Here is a 20,864-nt window from a genome sequence, read left to right on the forward strand (position 1 = left end):
AGGAGTCAGGAATCGAACCACCAATCTTCCGATTAGTGGACAACCGGCTCTATCTCATGAGCCACAGTTGCCCTGTGGCTGTGGCTCAGGAGGGGCAGTGAGTGTTTTCGTGGTACTAAAACCAACTCAATTCAACATCTAAACTAAAACCACTTTACTCTCATTATAAGCTAGGAGGGGTGATGAGTATTTGTGTGGCCTACCTAACTACCTACCCACCTATCTACCTAACTAACTAACTAACTAACTAACTAACTAACTAACTGAAGTGAATTCAACTAAAGTTAAAAAATAAGCCCAAAATTTTGCTACTATACTCAACTTCCTTGGTCTTTTTATTATAATTACATAAACACATGTGCTACTACACTTAACAAAAACTCAGCTGAACATAAATTTCTTAGTCCTTTATTATAAGCTGAATAATTGTGTGCTACTCACTAAATTAAACTAATTGTGTGCTATTAAAATTAAGTAAAAGAAACAAAACAAAATTCATTTAACCTACCTTTATGAGCTCAGTCTGTTACTATTAAACTAAACTAAATTCAGTTTAGCCACTATTTTAAGCCTAAATTGTTGCTACTAAACTCAACTTAAGACAACTGAACTCAACCTACCTTCCCTGTTTTTTATTATGAGCTTGAATAGCTAAATATGTGCTACTAAACAAATTTGAACTTAACAGAATTAAACTAAACTAAACTTAGTTGATCCACTATTTTAAGCCTAAATTGTTGCTAGTGAACTCAACACAAATGTCTTAGGCTGTTATTATGACCATGGATAGCTGAATGATTTTATGCTACTACCTAAATTAGACTTAATTAAACTCACTTCCTTATTCTATGCTTCAATAATTTGCACGTTATTAAACTAAGGTGAAAGAATCAGTATAAAATTCACTTAACCCACTTTTATAACCTTGGGTTGTCACTATTAACTAAACTAACATAAAATTAAGTAAATTCAGTTGAGCCACTATTGTTGATATTAAACTGAACTAAACTCAACTTCTTTGATCCTCAGTTAAAAAGGTCAATAGCTAAATAATTGTCATGTGCAACTAAACTAAACTGTCTGACTCCTCATTTAAAGACAGATGCATCTAAATTGAATTTGCACTAATTGTAAACTACTAAACTCTGTTAAACTAAATCCAGCTGAGACATCGTTTTATTTGTGACATTGTTTTCCAACTTTTCAAACCTGACATTTTTAAACATGTATCCCTGTAAACAACTATGCTGATAGTGCTCTTAATAATCTGAATGTTTCTGAAGTATATAAATCTCCTCTTCACATCTCCATTCCCATAACTGCCTCCATGGCACAAAAAAGTGAAAGAGAAACACACATATAATGAATTCACTGCTTATTAAATTGGCTTTTGGTGTATGTGGACAATGATGGTGTCGCTTTTATGAAGGACTGCTGGGTCTCCACTAATGCCACGGCAAGTTTTTTATCTGAGGATGCCAGACAGCTTCTTGTATTCTTCCTGAGCACGGTACTCTCATTAGCCTATTAACTTCACTATTCACCCCCCACCCTTCTGTTCCACTTCACAGATAGGACCAAACACACACACACACACACACACACACACACACACACACACACACACACACACACACAAACATACGTACTGCACATTCACAGGCATATGCAAACGCACAGAAATGAATATACACACACAATCACAACCCCCTCTCTCCCCTTATTCTTTGCTCCGTATAACAAGCAGCTGAACTCTGACATAGCCTCCAGCTGTCCTGGAGACAGTGGTGACAATAAAGTTTAAACAAATACACATACACACACACACATACACACACACAACACACTGAAGAGCAGGAAACAAGACCTTGTTGAGAAAATGACCCGTGTGAGCTAATTAATGGAAATTTCACTCCAGCTTCATCATCATCATTATTCAAAAGTCCTCTTAAATGTTCACGCCTAAGCTTTCATTATCATTATTCAGCATCTCGAATAGTAACAACTTTCCACAGAGCTGGTGAAGAGACAAAAGGGTCACCGCTCCGCTGGAAGGGAAAAGTTTTTTCTTTTAATACATGTGCAGATTTGTGTTTGAAGTAACAAAGAAGGTGGAAGTTGTGTATAATTTCGGAAACACAGAGGAACTTTGAACTAGGGATATGTGTGAAGAAAAAGAAAGAAAGTCTGGGTTTTGTTTTCTTTTTCTGCAACTTAGCTTGGTGTTGTACTCACACATACATATACACTCAAACATCCTGGGTTCATGCACAGATGGACATTTAACATCGAATCCTGCTCCCAGTCTCATGATTACAATCAGGTTCATAACACCATGGCTTTATTGACCCCCCCTCCCTCTTTCTCGCTTTCACTCCCCTGACCTCACTCTCTCTTTCTCTCTAACATCCATGCAGCATGATCATACCCATATCTGTCAACTCCCTTTAGACACAGCTAATCGCCTCACTCACTTGTACATAGGGAAGGGATTTTCAAAAAATCTATTTTTGTATTTCATTTATACATCCATCCAACATACCTTGTTTGCAAACATAACTGACTTCGGTATAAAAATATATGCTGCATTGCATGGCTGCCTTTTAACATGATAAAAACACAAAATCGCCTCTGGCTCTTCATTACTCACTTATTACACTTCTCCTTCCTCTCTCTTCTGTGGGAGCTATGAATTTTTAACAGGCATGCGTACACACACTCAAAGTGAAAGGAAAAGGCCAAGAGACAGACAAAGTTTGGTCTGGATGCCACTTTGGATGACCGTCAACTCTAGAGACCTAGACCCCCCTTCTCCGCCCTCTATCATCCCTACTTACCCCACTCCATACACAGCTTGGGGAGATTTGGCGTGGGGTGGGTGGGGGTTGTGGGGGGCACAGACACATGGAATGGGGTCAGTTCTGCCAAAGGGCATCACATCGCTCCACTCCTCTGCGTTGTCTGCTCCTCTGTTTGTCCGCTGTACCTCTCACAAACTTCTAGTCAAAGTGTGGATCTCTTCATCTGCATGGCAATGCCTCAAGTCATGGGAGGGAGTTGTAAATAAGCTCCTGTCATGCCCCTCCTTTTCTATCCCACAGTCCACAGTCCCCCCCCCCCCCCCCCCCCCCCGCTTGTCCCCCTGTCCCCTTGTCCCCCTGTCCCCCTGTCCCCCTCCAAAGTCACAGAGTCAAATTCTTTTAGGCCTCCACCCCTGCTGGTTTTTTCACTCCTTTGCACCTTCCTCCTCTCTCTCTTCATGCCAGCAACTATTCCCATCTCCTCTCCCCTTCTCTTTTTTTGCCTCTCCATCTCTTATCTTCTCCCATCTTTGACCTACCAGAGTCTACCTCCTGTGTTCACCCGACAGCAGCCGGCTGGGCAAATATGCACCTTGCGCAGTGGTAAATACAGGCAGCACTTCACAAACAAGGCCTGATTACAATGACAAAGGCTGCCACACTTTAGGGAGGAGCTTGGAGCAATTTGGAGGCTGCAGGGGCCATTGAGCGAGTGGCATATTTAATGGGCTTTGTGTGCCAGGAGAAAAGGGTCTGAGCTTCTGGGCCCAGCTGTCACTATGGAAAATATCAGACTGACACAGCACCCGATGCTCTTTGGCTTGCTCTCTTTTCTTCTTTCAAACCCCCCTCCCATCCCTCTCTGCTCCCTCCTCTCTTCTCTTCTCTCCACTCTTTTTTCTCTAGTTAGCGAGCACAAAAAAGTGAAAGCTGTTGGATAGAAAGAAAAAAAACTAAATGAGAACTCCCTCTCTTGATCTCACATACACAAGGGGGAAAAAAGCAAGCATGCAGTCATGGTCACACACACACACTAACAAATATAATGCACAGTAGGCTGACTCTGCAGCAATTATTAAAACCCTAAACCCAGAGGGATAAATGACATTATTACATTTCACTACTTAATTACGTGTGTGGATAGTTACTAAGCGTTAGCCATCATGCATGCATAATGTGTCAAGATATAGTCACTTCGCTTCATAAAGCATCCTTTCATTACCAAATAGAAAAACAAATTAATGCATGTGCACTGTGGAAAAAATGCATATACAGTACTTAAGTGAGAAAAATAAATAGAATAAATACACATTAAGAGAGAATATATGATTGTTAGGTCTAACATGGAGAAAATAACTCCAACATTTAGTGGATTTCTAGCAGCGCCAAATGACAGTTTATTTTCTGGAAATGATTTTTCTCCAGTGATAATGGGCTTGGCTCGAAAACATAGGAGATCCTCTTAAGCAGCTCTCTGGTTAGACTTTCTGAATCCTTGTATGCGAAGAAGCACTCACACTCCGGATCCAACTGTATTACACCAGCTCTGTGACTTTATGGCACCGTAACACCGAGCATAATACACACACACCCACGCACATACACAGCTGAGCCTGTGCACAGGCAAACGCACACTGGAGACAAGCATAAACACGCACACACACAGTCGCAGAGCGCTACATTATTGAAACGCAGCACAAAGCCAGAGTTGGATGTTGTTTCACCTAATCTCTTTGATACCACTGTGGTGCTGCTAAGCTCCAGAGAATCAGCTTAGCAGATGTCCTAAAGTGTAGGTGGCTTGTTTTATGAGGCAAGACAAGAAAACACTACAAGAAGAAGTAGTTAAAGAAGGAGGGTGGGGGCAGGGCCACAGATTTGGAATGGGGCCCTGACGAGTGCAACTCACTCCCCTTTTTACTTCTGTCTGCCAGGCACAGTTGTTCCAGCAAAGGAGTTTTTTTCTCAATTCACCCATCACTCTATCCTTTCTTCCTCCCCTGACCTCTCACTTTTCAGACTGCTCACTTTACTGCACATGTGTGTGTGTGTCGTTGTACTTCTAGAATAATGGTAATAATGACCATAATGAGTATTTTTTTTACAAGGTTGCGCAATCTAACCAAATTTGTACTCAGATGTCAGCTGATTACAGTCGCAGCTTCACACATTTTCACACTCTCTCTCACACACACACACACACACACACATACACAAAAATGTTGCATGCATTATCAGCACAAGTGAGACATCTGTATGCAAATGTCATTATGTTGGTGGGGAGGAGGCTTGGAGTGGGCTGGGTGTGAGTGATGTTATGATAGTGAAGGGGGGACTGAAGAAGGTTGGGCTCTAAAGGAGTGTGTGTGTCAAGAGCTGATGCATATATGTATGGTATCCATAGTAACCAACTAACCCAAATAAAGATGGCTTACTGATACTGTCACCTTCTATCTTTTTCTCCAGCTTCATGTGTTGCACTTGTTTTATTCACTCAGATAGCTCACACTTTCATCACAGGCATCTCTAGACATTGATAATACAGCACACGTTACTATGTTTTAGACAGATAAAATACCAAATCCTTCATTGAGATACTCCAGTTCAATGCAGAGAAGAAAAATGTTAATAATCCCAGGTGCTGCACAGCACACTGCATCTATTGTCTCTCAAGTATCTGAAAAATTTAGTTTATTCCAGTCTGGTGAATAACTGCATGTGTGGCCTTTTCCTCAGTTTTTTCTAAGTGACTGTGTGGTATGTAGCAAGCACTTCATAGTCAAACCATCTCGTCCTAATGGCAGCACCTTGTATGTCCATGGTGACTGGAAGCAAAGAGGCAAAATCAAATGAAAAGTGAGGAGGAAACTGAAGAGAAAAAAAGAGCAGAAATGCTCCAAAGCTCTCATGACTCTGAAGACATTCTGTGGCCATACCAAACAATACAGTATGTTCTTTTTGCACCAATTAATTTAGAATCTTACTGAAATTATTGTGATGTCTTGTGTAAAGTAGAATCTGGTTAATCCTACAGCCAACAGAACTCAACCTTTAAAATTAATTTTTAATTACTGTGCATATGCAACAGCGTAATGACACTGGAAAAGAATAAAGGATGGAACAAAAAGCTGTCCACCACACTATGCTACACAATTATCCATTTCATTGGGAGAAGATCAGGACAGTTTGGATAACAGTTTGAAGACTTGCCATGGAACGTGTAAGACAGAATTAAGCCAACAATAATTTTACATGCCATGTTTTTTCCAGGCTTGTGTCTTGGATTTTTAAGTAGTCATGCTAACTGGTGCAACAGATGGGAGATGTAGCTTCTGAAAAGAGATTGATGAGTACATTTAAAAACACAAACATCATTCATTAGAGGTAAGTTTCATTTTTTTCACTATCTTAATAAAAATAAAGATAGTTCTGATTATATTAACTTAAAGAAAACCTGGTTTCAAAACTTGAATATTATCTTCAGTATTGAATATTCACAACTAAATGAGCAAGAATCAAAGTTAAAGTTAGAAAAAAAACATCTTTTATTATCAATTATGAGTTTAAGAAAAACTCAGCTAATCTGCTTCATCAGGACTATGTAGGTGTGGTTTTGATTCAAATGTTGCTAAACTCTCATACTAAAGTATGTGACATCACCTTTCTCCAACCAACACCCACCCACTTTAAACCACTGAGAAAAGCAAAGACAAAAGCACCAAAACCAACAAACAAAAACTCTTCAAACTTTGGCAAAAAATGTGTTCATGTCGGGCACCATCCCTTATAATGAGACACTGATTGATAAAATAGGTTTGAGGGCCTTTAAAAAATTTAAAAACTGCAGTTGAGGGCCTCACATCCAGAGCAGAAAACCTCATGTTCCCACTCAATGCAATACGAAGACAATCCAAATCCACCACCATCTACTTGTATTTTAACTGCTGATAGTGAGTCAAACCATTTCTCTTACAAAAGGTAATGAGCCCCCATCTCAAGATATAAAGTAGATGACAAAGCAGAGATATTATTTCCATATCCTTTGTGGTGATTTGGCTCTTCACTGTAAGTTTCTGTTGGCTCTCAGCCCTAATTAGCTGGTTTACTTGCCTCTGTTGTGAAAAGGGATTGATAAGGTAAGAGATAAGTTATATAATTTTAGTAATTACTTTTGGCCTTGATGGAGGTCAATAAAAGGCTGATATATTGCACCTACTGTATAAGTCAGCACATCAGTGCACTCACCCCTGTGTTTGCAGATACTGTGAACTCAGGCACTCAGCTGGATGCAGCTTTACACCACAGTCAGTATCAAACCACTTTTTATCAAGTCCAGTCATAAATTATGGCCAACATGTATTTGAAAGTCGAAACAAATGAAAACACTTAAAACTATCCTCCCACTTTATCAATTACAACTGTATTTTAGACTCCGAGCAGCTGAAAGTGGAGTAGTCTTTTGGTGGTGATACATTTCTGGAATTTCTGCCATTATATGGTTACTGTCATTATTATCATTATTACTATTGCCATAAGATTTATGTGGATCTATGTTCTGTTGGTGGGAAAATTGTAAATTCAGGACTTTCGAATTAAACAATACTGCATTTGCATACAGTCATTTCATACAGAAGTTATTATACAGTAAACAGCTATGGAAGGTACTGCCGTAGATAGAAGGTTTGGGGAGGATGCACTGCTGTGTAAGTTTTGGATTAAAGTGCCTGTGAAATGGCAGATGAGAACACAAACGCACAACCAAAAAAGTTAGTTGAGATTTGGGAAACCTTGGTTTGCAAGAGATAAAAGGTACTCCTTGTTGCTTTGTCTTTAAAAACGTTCATAAAAAGTCCTAATGCCATGCACTACTTGTGTGAATAGATTCTCCTGCTATTATCTAATCCCAACATCAGAACTGCATTTGGGCACAAAGGGTGAAACTTATTTCTTATTTTATGTATTAGGACACAGATTGGACTGAGCAGTGTTATATACATAGGGAAACAAAATGTAAAATGGAAGAATAACATGAAACACAATTATGTTTTGCCTAAATTTCAAATGTGAAATATATATATCTTTTGATAGTTGTGTCTCATTAATCATCAAAATACCCCTTGTTTTTTTGCTGCTGAGCACTTATTGCTGCATCCCAACCTGTGAATTTCACAGGATATGTCTGTGAATGTAAGAGAGAGAGAGAGAGAGAGTACAAGCTTTAATAAATCAACTGTATCTCTGCTGTGTCGTATCAGTGTGATAGAAAATATGAGAAGAGAACCATAGATAGAAGGTTTGGGGAGGACACACTGCTGTGTAGTTTTGGATCAAAGTGCCTGTGAAATGGCAGATGAGAACACAAATGCACACTCAAAAAAATTAGTCTATGTCTCTCTCTCTCTCTCTCTCTCTCTCTCTCTCTCTCTCTCTCTCTCTTTCTCTCTCTTTGTCAGGCTGATGGGTAATTGAGGCAGTCACAACACAGATCGGGACGCAGTGTCATGCTGCGCCCTGGTCTGGCTCACTGCCCTGGCCCTCTGGCAGCATGCTGCGACACGCTCTGGAGCACACACACACAACAAAACAAATGGTTGTTTCACACACATACACACGCACTAATAAAAACATATGCTCACTATGCACATATAGGGACATGTGAACACTTCACAGACATTCACTCGTTTTTCACAAATGTTTATTACCACCAAATGCTAACAGGCTGTCTTTACACAAGTGTATACAGTCACACAGGTGGACAAAGACAGAAGCACAGGCAAGTGTAAGGGCACACACAAACACACACACACACATCTTGAAGTCACACTTCCATCCATTTTTCCATCACAAAGACTACAGCATGCCCCAGCAAGTCATTTCCCCTCTTTCTCTTATTTCCTTTCCATTCCTCTTTGTCCATCTCCTCTCCTCCTCTTTCCTTAACACTTATCTCTTCTCTTCTCATCTCCCTTTCTCTTTCCCCTCCTCTCCTTGTTTCTATTATTTTCTTTCTTCTCCTCAACTCCTATCTCCTTTTCTACTCTTTCTTCTCCTTCTCTTCATTTTCTCTCCTTTCCTCTCCTCCCCTCTCCTAAACTCTTCCCTCCTCCCCTCCTCTTTCCTCTCTTCTCCCCCTCTCTATCTCTTATTTCCTCTACTCTCCTTCTCTTCATTTTCTTTCCTTTCCTTTCCTCTCCTCCCCTCTCCTCCCCTCCTCTTTGTCAGACCCAAGACAAACAGGCTTGGCCCTAGGCAACGCTGAAGCCTCTTCTGCTCCTCTTTACTTTGCTCCCTCCCTCGCTCCATCCCTCTTTCCTGGCGATTCTCCAGTTTAAACAGAAGGCTGTGCTGGGGGAGAGAGGGAGAGGCCAGTTGCTTGTGTGAGTGCTGCATGATTCATGTTGCCCTGTAATGAAGCTGGTCCAGTCTTTTAAGTGTTTGGTGTGTAATGGAGTTTCAGGGACAGGCCTATCATTTTCTCCTAATAGCGCTTTCTCCGCCGCACGCCATGACCCCTCTCTCTACACCCCCGCCCCACACACCCCTACTGTGGTAACTGCACATTACCCGGCGCACGCGCACACATACACACACACAACGATTACCGACAGCTGCAGGAGTTTCTGAACGGCAAAAGTGGCCAATTTTCTCTCCCTTCCATTTAAACAACAAACAGGGCGTCATGTTAAAATGGGCAAGGGAAGAGAGAAGGGAAATTGGGCTGATAAGGGTTATTGTGAATCAGGAAGAGAGTGGGTTAGTTGTTGGGAAGTAGCAATGCGTGGCAAGCAGTGATTTTAATATTCTTGAGGAATACTTTGAGAGAGACAGCACTCACAATGAGAGACCATGAAGATATAACGTTCAATGGATTCTTCCTCCTCAGTAAGAGGCAGATGAATCAGAAAACATGGGTGTGTGTTTATGTGTGCTGTTACTTTTGATCTCAAACACCAATTTTAGAGCCCAAGACTGACATTTTGCAAAGTGGAGGTCAGTTTGTCCAAACTTTATTTTTAAAGAGGTTCGTTTTCTTGAGGATTAGGGTTAGAACACTTCACTGATGAATGCAATCAATCAATGGTCCTCATAAGAATAGATGTATGGGTCTGTCTGTGTGTGTGTGTGTGTGTGTGTGTTTGTGTGTGTGTGTGTGTGTGTGTGTGTGTGTGTGTGTGTGTGTGTGTGTGTGTGTGTGTGTGTGTGTGTGTGCAGGAGGGAGGGTAGGGCCAGTTATACTGGAGCAGATTGTGGAGTGTGTGTACAGACCAGACCTGAGATTACTGAACAGATTGCACAGCTGGCAAGCAGCCCTCTCTCCACACACAAACACACACACACACACACACACACACACACACACACACAAATGCAGAACAAGAAAAACAAATATTGACAAAGTATTGATCCTGGGGGTATTGGTCCATATTGACAAGGCACTAATGCCAGGAATATCATTCTGGTCCACATGTTAAATCACAAGTGGTCAAATTCCCAACAATTAGGTGAGGTGTATCAGTAACAAAGCAAATTCCACAGTTCAAATGAGATTATAGAGGCACTGGCCACAAACTGATATTTTAAGGTTGTGTTAGGGTTAAAAGATTTTATACATTTTAAATCTGTAAGCAGTAATGTGAGGAATAAAACTTTGTCGCTGAAAGTCGTGAACAAGATACATAATCAAGTGACTTACACGTTCACACAGTGAAGTGTAGGAGTAACCTTTAAGAGCAGCTTTCAAGTGATCACATTAATCACATGTATGCTCACAGTAGGGATAACCAATCAGAGACAAGGATATACTCCACGTCTGCCCCATTGTTCATTCTTTAAAAAAAGAAGGAAACCTTAGATTTAGATTTTGTTGTGTTTTTAATATATATATAGATATATTTAGATTCTTATCCATTATGCAATACCATAAGGGAGGTGTCTGATCGGTCCCGAATTTATTCATGACATGACAATGACATCCAGCATACAGCTAGAGTCATAAAGAACTATTTTCAGCAACAAGAAGAATGATGAGTCCTGCAACAGATGGTATGGTATCGCCCCCACAGAGCCCTGATCTCAATATCATGGAGTCAATCTGGGATTACATGAAGAAGCACCTGAGATGGCCTAAATAATAAATCCACAGAAGAACATTCTTTCTCCAGGATGGTTACAACAACCTACCTGCAAGTTACCATGAAAAACTGTGTTAAAGTGTACTGAGGAGAACTGCTGCTGTTTTAAAGGCAAAGCTGCTCACAGTAAATATTTATTTCATTTAAGTTTCTGCTGTTTATTCAACTTTGTAAGAAATTAATTGATAAATTAAAACAATTTATAGTAATATTTTTGTAAGCATTCTCACTTTACTTTTAGTGCCTAAAACTTTTGCACAGTACTGTATATATATTTGATGAAACCCTCATATCGCCAGTTGAGGTTAACATGTGAAATGAACAACAATCTAGTATATTTATAATATAAAAAAATAAAGATCAATAACCAGGGAAGAAAGGTCCCCTCCAGACATGTTTTAAGACATATACAAATACTTTGCATTGAGTAACAATTTGTGTCTGATAGTTTTCCCCCCAAAAAGTTCTATTTAGTTCTTAAAATTATGTATTCTTCTTCTCCCTCCTTGAACAATCTATGGTTATGCAAATATTGCTCATGTCAAAAGGTGAATTGCTGGACACAACCACGACTGGCTTCCAAACTAGTTGTGATGTCACAAATCATGTTCTTAAATACAGTTCAATAGGTGGTAATTTGACACTCTTCATAAGAGAAAATAGCAGGATGGAGACAGGTGACTTTTTAAGCAGCACTTTTACTCTAGCTCCCAGCATCAGAGACATAACAACAACACTTCCTCGTCTTTTTGGCACATGTGACTAAACCAACCAATCATAGGCTAGACTGAGGCAGATCCAACTGTAATGAGGTAAAACCACAGAAGCAGATTCAATACTGTTTCAACCTTCACAGGATGCTGATGCAAATATTTGAACCTGTAAATATGTAAATAATACAGCATCAATATATAAATAATTAACTGTGTAAACATTGTAAATACATATTTTGAGAATTAACTTGAATGTATAAATTAACTTCACTTTTAAACCTTACACATGTGTCAAACTGAAATTTAAGGAGAGCACAGAGAAACTCTCCTCCTTCAGAAGATGAATGTAAAAATAAACTCACGCACATACATCATTCTGCAAAGAGAAGAGAAAAACATCCAAATGGAGGAACAAGAAGAAAAACACATTTTTGAGCAGAGGGATACTTAAATAATAATAGGAATTTGGCTGAAATGGAAACAAAAATAAAACCAAACTCGAGCAGAAAAGAAATTCTTCCGCTGGTTGATGAGGTGCAAGATCTGAGCCAATGTTCAAATCAAATGCAATGAGAAGGCGAAAACCCACTCTGTTCAGTGTTAAACATCTTGTTTCAGCTAACATATTCATCCTGATCAATGATATTTTGTACAATCATTCCAAAACATGTCCCAGAAGATGTTTGAAGGTGTGTCTGTACTGCAGTTATTTAAGGCCTAAACGCACTGGGAGCGATAACGATGACGCGCGTCAATTGATGCTCTTATGGCGCACTGCAAGCGTCAGATTTGAAATTCCAACACCACAAAACCAACACAAATTTGTCATTTGTCCTTGTATTAACCGCTTGTTGGGTGTAATGAATGAATGAAAAGGAGAAATGCAGAGGAGGAAAATGAAACTGAAACGAAGAGCGTCTGTGTCCACAGTTAATCATTTGTTGACTGTTTGATGGTTATTTATTTGTGCGTTAAAACGTGACTGCCGTGAAATAATCAGAGTATAACATTTTATTTCTCTCATTCAGAGGTTTTGTTCTCACTACCGCTCGCTCTCCTTGCTCGACCACCGCCACGCTGTCTCTCTCTCGCTCGCCGGTGCTCAGCTGACTTGCGCTATCTCTCTCTTTTTCGGCTGCAGAGAAAACAACTTTGGGCGCTGGGCCCTCATTTGACGCTCCAAAAATCGAAACAAGTTCGGAGTAGGCGCGTCAAGGCAGTTTGACGCGCGTCATAACGCTTCCAGTGCGTGTTCGGCCATTGAAAACAATTGGTGTAATTCAAAACGCGCGCGTCAGACGCTTCCAGTGCGTTTAGGCCTTTAGGATCAACTTCTGAAAACCGATTTCAGATACCTCTGGAGCTCTCTTAAATTTAAGCGCATTTTAAGTTGTAAGAATGTTCATAAACAGTTGTATTTATAAGTTTGTGAGTAGGAGTAAAAGTGAAGTTACTTCTATCTTAAACATAAGTCCAAAATTTCACTTTTAGCAGTTTGGTAAATACAGGCCAAGGTTACAGTTGATAAAAAAAAGTGTGACCTCTCACCTTGATAGGTGCCAAAAGTATTCATTTGTATGTGTGCACAGTGACATGCATCTGCACATGCTTGCACAAGTTTTGCTTTATCTATCAATGTGTGCTAGTTAATGGTTACAACTCTGCACCGACGGCTTCTGTCCTTCGACTTAAACAGAAAAAAAGGGGATAAAAGTTGGCTTCCAGTTTTCCCGTCCATGGAACACCTGCCATTCCATGCGATGCCATCCCTGACATGTGAAGCTTTGCTTTGTTGCTACCCGGATACAGGGGCAGTCATGTCTTTGTGCGTCTGCTCTTTGTTTTCCCTGAGGGCTAAAAGAGAGGGGACTTCTCTATGAGTTGAACAAATAAACAGCAGAGAGTAGGAGGGAGGGAGCACCTGCCGAGGGCTTTGTGTCTCTTAATAAGGCACACTACTGTCTGGGAGCGCACAACCCAAACACACACACAGATACATACACACAGACACACAGACACACACACACACATATATACATACATACATACATATATATATATATATATATATATATATATATATATATATATATATATATATATATATATATATATATATATATATATATATATATATATATATAAATCCCCCATACATACATGTATGGGAGGTTATGTATGGGGGGTGTTTGAATTATATGTTCAACCCTGAAATTCTATTTTGTTACATTAATTGTGTCAATAAAAAAAAATGTTTAAATGAAATTTGAAGTGCTTTCACTTACTTACACTTCAACTGCTTTCACCTCTTCCATGTCGGTGTGAGATTTGAACTGATTTCAACTTTTTACTTACAGTTTTACTACTTTCAGATCTTAGACTAAAATTTCAACTGCTTACAGTGCACACACTTGAACTGTCTTTAGTGCTTCAGCTTAACTGAAATTCAATTACTTTTTTCACTTACACATAAGCTAACAACTGCATTCATCTTTTCTCTTTAACTTCTTTTATTGCTTACTCTTCAACTGACATTTCTTCTTTCAATGCTTGAACTTTCATCACCTTTGAACAACAAATTAATTCTTCATCTGCTGTTCTAAATCCCCCGCTTCCATTGTTTATGCACAGTTTACTCCAACTGCTTTAATTGCTTCCATTTTAAGTGCTATTTCAGCTCGTTTCAGTATTTGTATTTTAACTGCCACATCAAGACTTCAACTGTTCTGACAGTCTTTCAACTATTCTAACTGATTCAAATTTCAGCAGCAAGCACTTGCACATTCTTTGTCAGAAAATGTAGCCTTTTATAGTTCTTTATGAGTTGATAAAATGACAGCATATAAAAGCAATGTTACCCTGTAAAACTATATTTTACTATATTATATTGTTGACATTCAGGAACGAATATAGTTTAAAATTCAACAAATGTTTAAAATGGCTATAATCAATATTTTTATAATAAAAAATATATGAAATGACAGTGCGTAATGTGTTAGGCATGGCTCGTAGTGATGAACCTACAGAGAATTATCAGCAACTCAGCAGCTCCCCTTGGCTTTAGGGTTTATGGACTTTCAGCTCAGTGTTAAGCAGTCCGGCTGCAACTTGACTTTTTTGGTTCACTCTCTGCACTGTCGTCGCATTGAAAAAGCTCTAAAAACTCACTGTACACCATCTGCTCAGAACCAAATGGCAAACAGACATAGTCAGTGACTAGCTGGTAAACATTTAGCAGCCAAAGAGCCAGAGAGTTAGTAGAGAGTAAAAACAGCTAAAAGGGAGTGAATATTGGACTTACATTCACCAGGTAGATAGAAATACGACTCCAAATGAATGATAATGTTGCTTTGAAGCTGCTGGGTTTGGAAATAAGCAACTGTTTGCTAACAAGTTCAACATATCAACTTAAAAGGTGATATGTCAGTGCTGTGTTGACAACTTGTTTCTGCTTGTTTCTGTAATACCAATTTTATAAATTCATGTTTTTTCAATGACAGGATCTTAATGTCCTTGCATGTTTCATTTATTATGAAAACATGCAGAGGTACAAAAAACCTTCCACTCTACCTATAATCAGTATAAAATCACATGTTAAGAGTTGTTTGTAAACACCAGTTGTTTGTAAAAAAAAAAAAAAAAAAAAAAAGAAGAAGAACAAGAAGAAGAAGCAAATATAGTGTAGGAAAAGCAGCTGTAATGAAGGGGTGTGTGAATGAGAGATGGGAAAATCTTTGAAGAGACAACAGCTACCCAACTTTGTGCAGTGTCGTTTTGAACAATGTTAGGTTCTGACCCATGAGAATGTGACGTTGTGAAATGGATGAAAATTATGACGTGATGTAAACAACAAGCATGATATTGTATGCCTAAAATACATATTTTTACTCAATTTTCAGTTTTGTTTGCATGAAGAGTTTTGAGCATGGATTTGCTGTTTTGCAAATGGAAGCATAGTTTTGGTATTTGTGTCACCCGTCCCCAGGAGCAAGCTTTTGTTTCTGACATTGTATCAACACAATGGACAAAAATTATAATGTGCATAAAGTGCTCAAAACATGCAGTGAAAGAAGAAATGACAAAGAATGCTTTTCCATTCGTCCTTTTCCTTCCCAATGGTGTTATGAATTTTATTACATTCATTGTTCATCAGCTGCAGCCGTAGGTAGTCACATGTTCATATGTGTCTCTTTCTGCAGTACGTTTTAGTATGTGTGTGTGTTTCAACACATATGAAGGCAGTATAGTTTTATGGTTGAATGGGACTGTCAGTCGTAAAAGTGTGGCAGCACTCACATGAGACATATAAATGGAGATGGTATACCTCTTTGACATGTTCTTTATAGCAGCCTCAAAGGGCCAAGGCCACGCAAATATGTGTTGTACCTGGAGAGAAGCAAGACGAGGACAGGCTTTCTTTATCTGAATTCATCCAGTGAGTGAAACAAAAGATGAGAATCAAGAGGGTTGGGGGGAAGGAGGGAAGGACAGAAGAAAGAAAGAAAGAAAGAAAGAGAGAAAGAAAGAAAGAAAGAAAGCATAACTTATTAGACATTTATCATCTGAAACACACAACAAACCGCTGGTAAAAGTGTTCAACCATCTCTAAATTTGACGTGAAAACACCACTCCATATTGTTTCAGGGTGGGCCCTGTTTAGTTAGCTGCATTGTTGCAACACAGCACAGTAGAAAAAGTAAAACAATTCTATTTTCCAGCTGCAAGTAAGCGGCAACCTCCAGGGCTGAAGAATGAAGCCAATGCGAAGTGCCAAAAACTGCAGTTCCTCAAATGGCCATATATGGGGTCAATTCCCATGGACTCCCATGTTAAAATGTCCAATTTTATAGCAGAAATAGCCGCTAGATGGCTTGTTTCAGCAGCCAGGCTTCATTCAGCCCACCTCAGCTCCACCTCTTTGCCCATTTTGGATTAGCCGAGAGTTAAGCATCGTCAGGCATTGCCAAGATGGCAACGGCCAGGTATACCATCAAAGTTGAAGCCCACTTTGAGCTTCAACAACGCTCTTCAGAAACCAATGGGTGACGTCACGGTGACTATGTCCAACAAGCACATGTGCAAAAGTTTTAGTGGAGGGAGACTTGTGAGAATTGTAAAAATATAGTTGAAAAAGGTAGACTTGTTTGTGTTTTCAGGCAGACAAACTTAACTGTTTCTAAACTATCTAAAACATAGCTTTCTGTGCAGCAGTTCTTGTCTCTTATTGACCATGACATCTTATGAGCTAATATCAGCTGATATATCAGCTCTACATCAGTGAAAGTTGTACATTTTGACTTGCAGTTTGTGGTGCGATTTAGCCGCAATGTCTGAGGAGCTCACTTACTACTCAGCTGGTGATGTAGCAACTTAACAAGGGAAGAATTTGGCCCCTGCATACACCAGTTTCTCCCAAATCAGACTATGTAACACACCTTTGGTTACCATCCCAAACACTGAAAACCACCGCCTCACAACTCATTGGGCCTTTAGGCCTCAACTCCTGCAAGGCTTCAAATTTGCAACAGTGTATGAATTCTTTACGGGAAAAGCAAAGCCATAAGCCACAGATTAATAATGCAATTTTCTATCTAAATTCTTATTTATGTGAAGCAAAAGGTTCCCCTGAGATTCTTGTATTATTCATAAGCATCAGAGAGGAGGAGGAAACAAATCATTTAGCACAATGTGTGTCTCTGTTTGTGTGGATGTGTTTGAACATCCAGTACAGCAACACGTCAGCATCACTGTATGTGTCCCCTATTGCAAGGAAGGGCTGAAATATGTGCATTTCTATGTATAAGAATGCATGCTTTTTGCCTCATGTTTGAATAGTTCATGTTTGTGATATCTGTACACCTTTGCGAGATTGAAGAAGAATTGGCATCTGTTTATGTGTGAATGTATGTTTGTTCATTCAAGTGATTATCTGAGAGGGGAGGTATGTGTGAGCATGAATGTTAATATGTGTGTTTGTGAGTGACAAGCAGTTGGGTAATGGAATCAGGATGTATGAGCGTATAGTGTGTGATTGCACGTAAGTGGCGGGTGCTTGCATGCGTGCGTGTGTGCATACTGCATACACGTGGCTATACATTACGTGCTAATATGAACATGCAGAGCCACTTGGTATTCCACACAACTCATCCCTTGTCTGTCAAGTATGCGCATGGAGAGACTGAAAGTTTGAGGAGCTGAATGGCCCGCATGCAAATGAGACAAATACACTTGTTTTCTCCTTCAAAATCACCCTCAGCTTTTTCTTCATTGCCAACCATTTTGCCCACCATCATCTTTTCTTCTCTTCTATGCTCTCTCTTTCTCCTCAACCATATTTTCCCCCTGAGCAGGTTTAAAGTGAAGTCTCACTGCAAACTAAGAATGTGTGCTGGAGAAAACTTGAGGATTTTCTCTGCCATCAATAAAACTAGTTGTTCTACTGCTCTTCTCTCGCTGTGAGTTGAATGAAAACGCTCATCAAAATCTAAAAGCATCTGCAGGGTGAGAGGATGATTTCCATCTGTGATCTAGTATTAATGGAAGTGTTAATAGGGGTGGCGGCTGCATGTGGAAGGACTGACAGAGAAACAGCCAGCAGTGCTGGATTTACGCACACACACACACAAATGTAACACATGACTAACAACAACACACATGGTGCATTCACAAATAAATAAAAAAGTACACAAGGGAGAAATTCGAAAAACTTGGAAATAATAAGCACACACACGCATTTAAATTTCATGGACACATACAAATTGGAGATGTAGAAAGTTACTTATAAATAGTGTGCACATGAACATACACACACGTTCAAAAAGCATACACTCACACATGAACATATGCATATACAAACACAAACAGACACATCCACGAGAGTGACAAATAAACAATAAAACACTCAGAGCACTTGTTAAACGCACAGATGTACATACAGTACAAACATGCACAAATACAGATATGTGAGAGAATTATTGAGGAACTTGATTATTGCACACTACGAGCACAATAAATTGACATATTTTCATAATCTAGTGTGTGTATGCATCTAAATCAAACATGATGCATGCCAATATTTATACAACCACACAGGGTACAGCAGAAAAGAAAGAAAATGGCTTTGTGAAAAAATCAGTTTACAGTAAGAAGAAAATTGTGTGGCCAGGCTTTTACACTACTTTTTACACACTACAGGTGCCCTGGTATGAGTCATACAGAAGAGGGATGAAAAAAACACAGAAAACATCAGTTGGGTTTTCTTAAACAAAACCTGCTTATGCCTCACAAAGTCTTCCTCAGTGACCTGCATGTTTGCAGATGGACAGCAGTGTTTTTTGTCTTTACAGCTGTCAAACACTATGTCAAACACAACCTGATGCTGGGGCAGTAGTAACTCCTTTCTATGAACTGCTCAGTCTAGAGTCACAGTATGATGACATTGCTGGCTTTACTGTCTTTATAGGATTAAACAATTGATATTCTATATTTTTCTTATTTCCAACAAATCCCATGAAAAGACCAAAACCAACAATGCATCTTTAATTGGTTCCAGCTTCCTCACCTTGTCTATGGCTTTCAACCCTAAGCCCACTGGTTCCTGAAGAGGCAAATCTTTAATAATGGCTCACAAACATATGGTTTATATAGCCACTTTAGACTTATTCAAGCAGGCATAAATATTTGTTGGAGGCTATTTCCAGTGCTATAGTAAGTATTTACAGCAGCAGACTGGTCACTCAGTTACCCTGGCTGACTAGACCTCTAGTCAGGCAGAAGTTGGGTGGAGCTATGCTGTGAACCACTTGATGTCACCAAATCATTTGTATAAGAACGATTAAGGTGTAAGTTGTAGGAAAGTGAAGGAGATGTTAATCAAGCACGGTCCGCACAGGCCCACACAGCCTTGAGAAGATCTCTAATCAGGCAACATAAGTGAAAACATGTGTGTCGGTGGACAATGAGCCTTTAAGTTTTTAAAAAAACTATGACAGCCTTTAAGGGCTGTCATAGTTTTTGACAACAAGACATATTAGGCTTTGGAAACACACACAACATTTTCATTAAGATCAATTCATTGCTGCTTTTGGTCTTTTCATGAGATTTGTTGATAATAAGGAAAATATTAAAAATTACCAGACTTATTCTTTAATTCTTTAGCCTTAAGTGTCTGGAAACAGAGTCTCAATCTGCATCATTAGGCCTACTCAAGTCTGTTATGATTGAACAGTACAAAATCTTTTGTCTACGTTTTGTGTACCTTACTCTAACTTTAATACTAATCCTTCTGCATGCCTGGCAGGTTTAAACATTTTTTCTCCCCAGACAATCTGGATATTGTCAGTAGCCCATTAATTGTGAAAGTGTATTACATATATTTTATTGTAAAATAAAACAGTAAGTTAGCCATTTTTGTTTTTGTGCTTTCTTAGGGGGTCTCTGGAACCTCATCAGCAGCTCATTCATGGTTTCCTTCCATTTTTTCTTGTCATTTTCAATTAGTTGATACAACCTTTGAGCTATGTGTGTCATAAGAAGCTCTTGTTGAAACAGAAAACATATTCAGCTTTTGGAGATGTGGGGACATTATCTCCAGGTGAAATCCTCTGCTTATTTTATCCAGCTACTTTTCTGGCAAAGATCTATAAAACACCAAATTATGGCCCTTATATGTATGCATGCTTATATGTGATAGAAAAGATCTAACCATTCTGTTTAAAGCTTCTATGTACCCACAATTTCTCACACTGTTCATTAAACAACCTCCTAAGACTGACTATCCAATCAGAGCTGAGCAACCATAAGCAGGCATTGCAGCTCTGTCATGCTTTGTCAAAGCAGTGTACATGGGCCTCTATAAATAGTGATTCTCTGTATTTTAATAGTATGGGGGGTCAGGTCTTCTCCTATTGCCTTTCCAAACCAAAAATACAAGAGCAGAAGTGTAAGGGATGTGATGAGTACTCTAACACTAGCATGCCCGGCTAACTAGTTATCTACACTAGTAACAGAGTATTAAGGCTAAGAGTTGATATATGATTAGCTAACTATATTATTATCTATGGTTATATTAGGAAAAGTCCTGTTCAGGACATTGACTATACACTGCTTCCAGATGCTACTGATCATTATATCAGAGTTTAGGGTAACATTAGTTGCTCTGTGCTGCTCTGTATTGGATTTGGGGAAGTTTATCTGAGATTGTTTTTGCCAAACACCTC

The sequence above is a fragment of the Thunnus albacares genome, chromosome 5 (genome assembly GCF_914725855.1).
Source record: "Thunnus albacares chromosome 5, fThuAlb1.1, whole genome shotgun sequence".
Lineage (NCBI taxonomy): Eukaryota > Metazoa > Chordata > Actinopteri > Scombriformes > Scombridae > Thunnus > Thunnus albacares.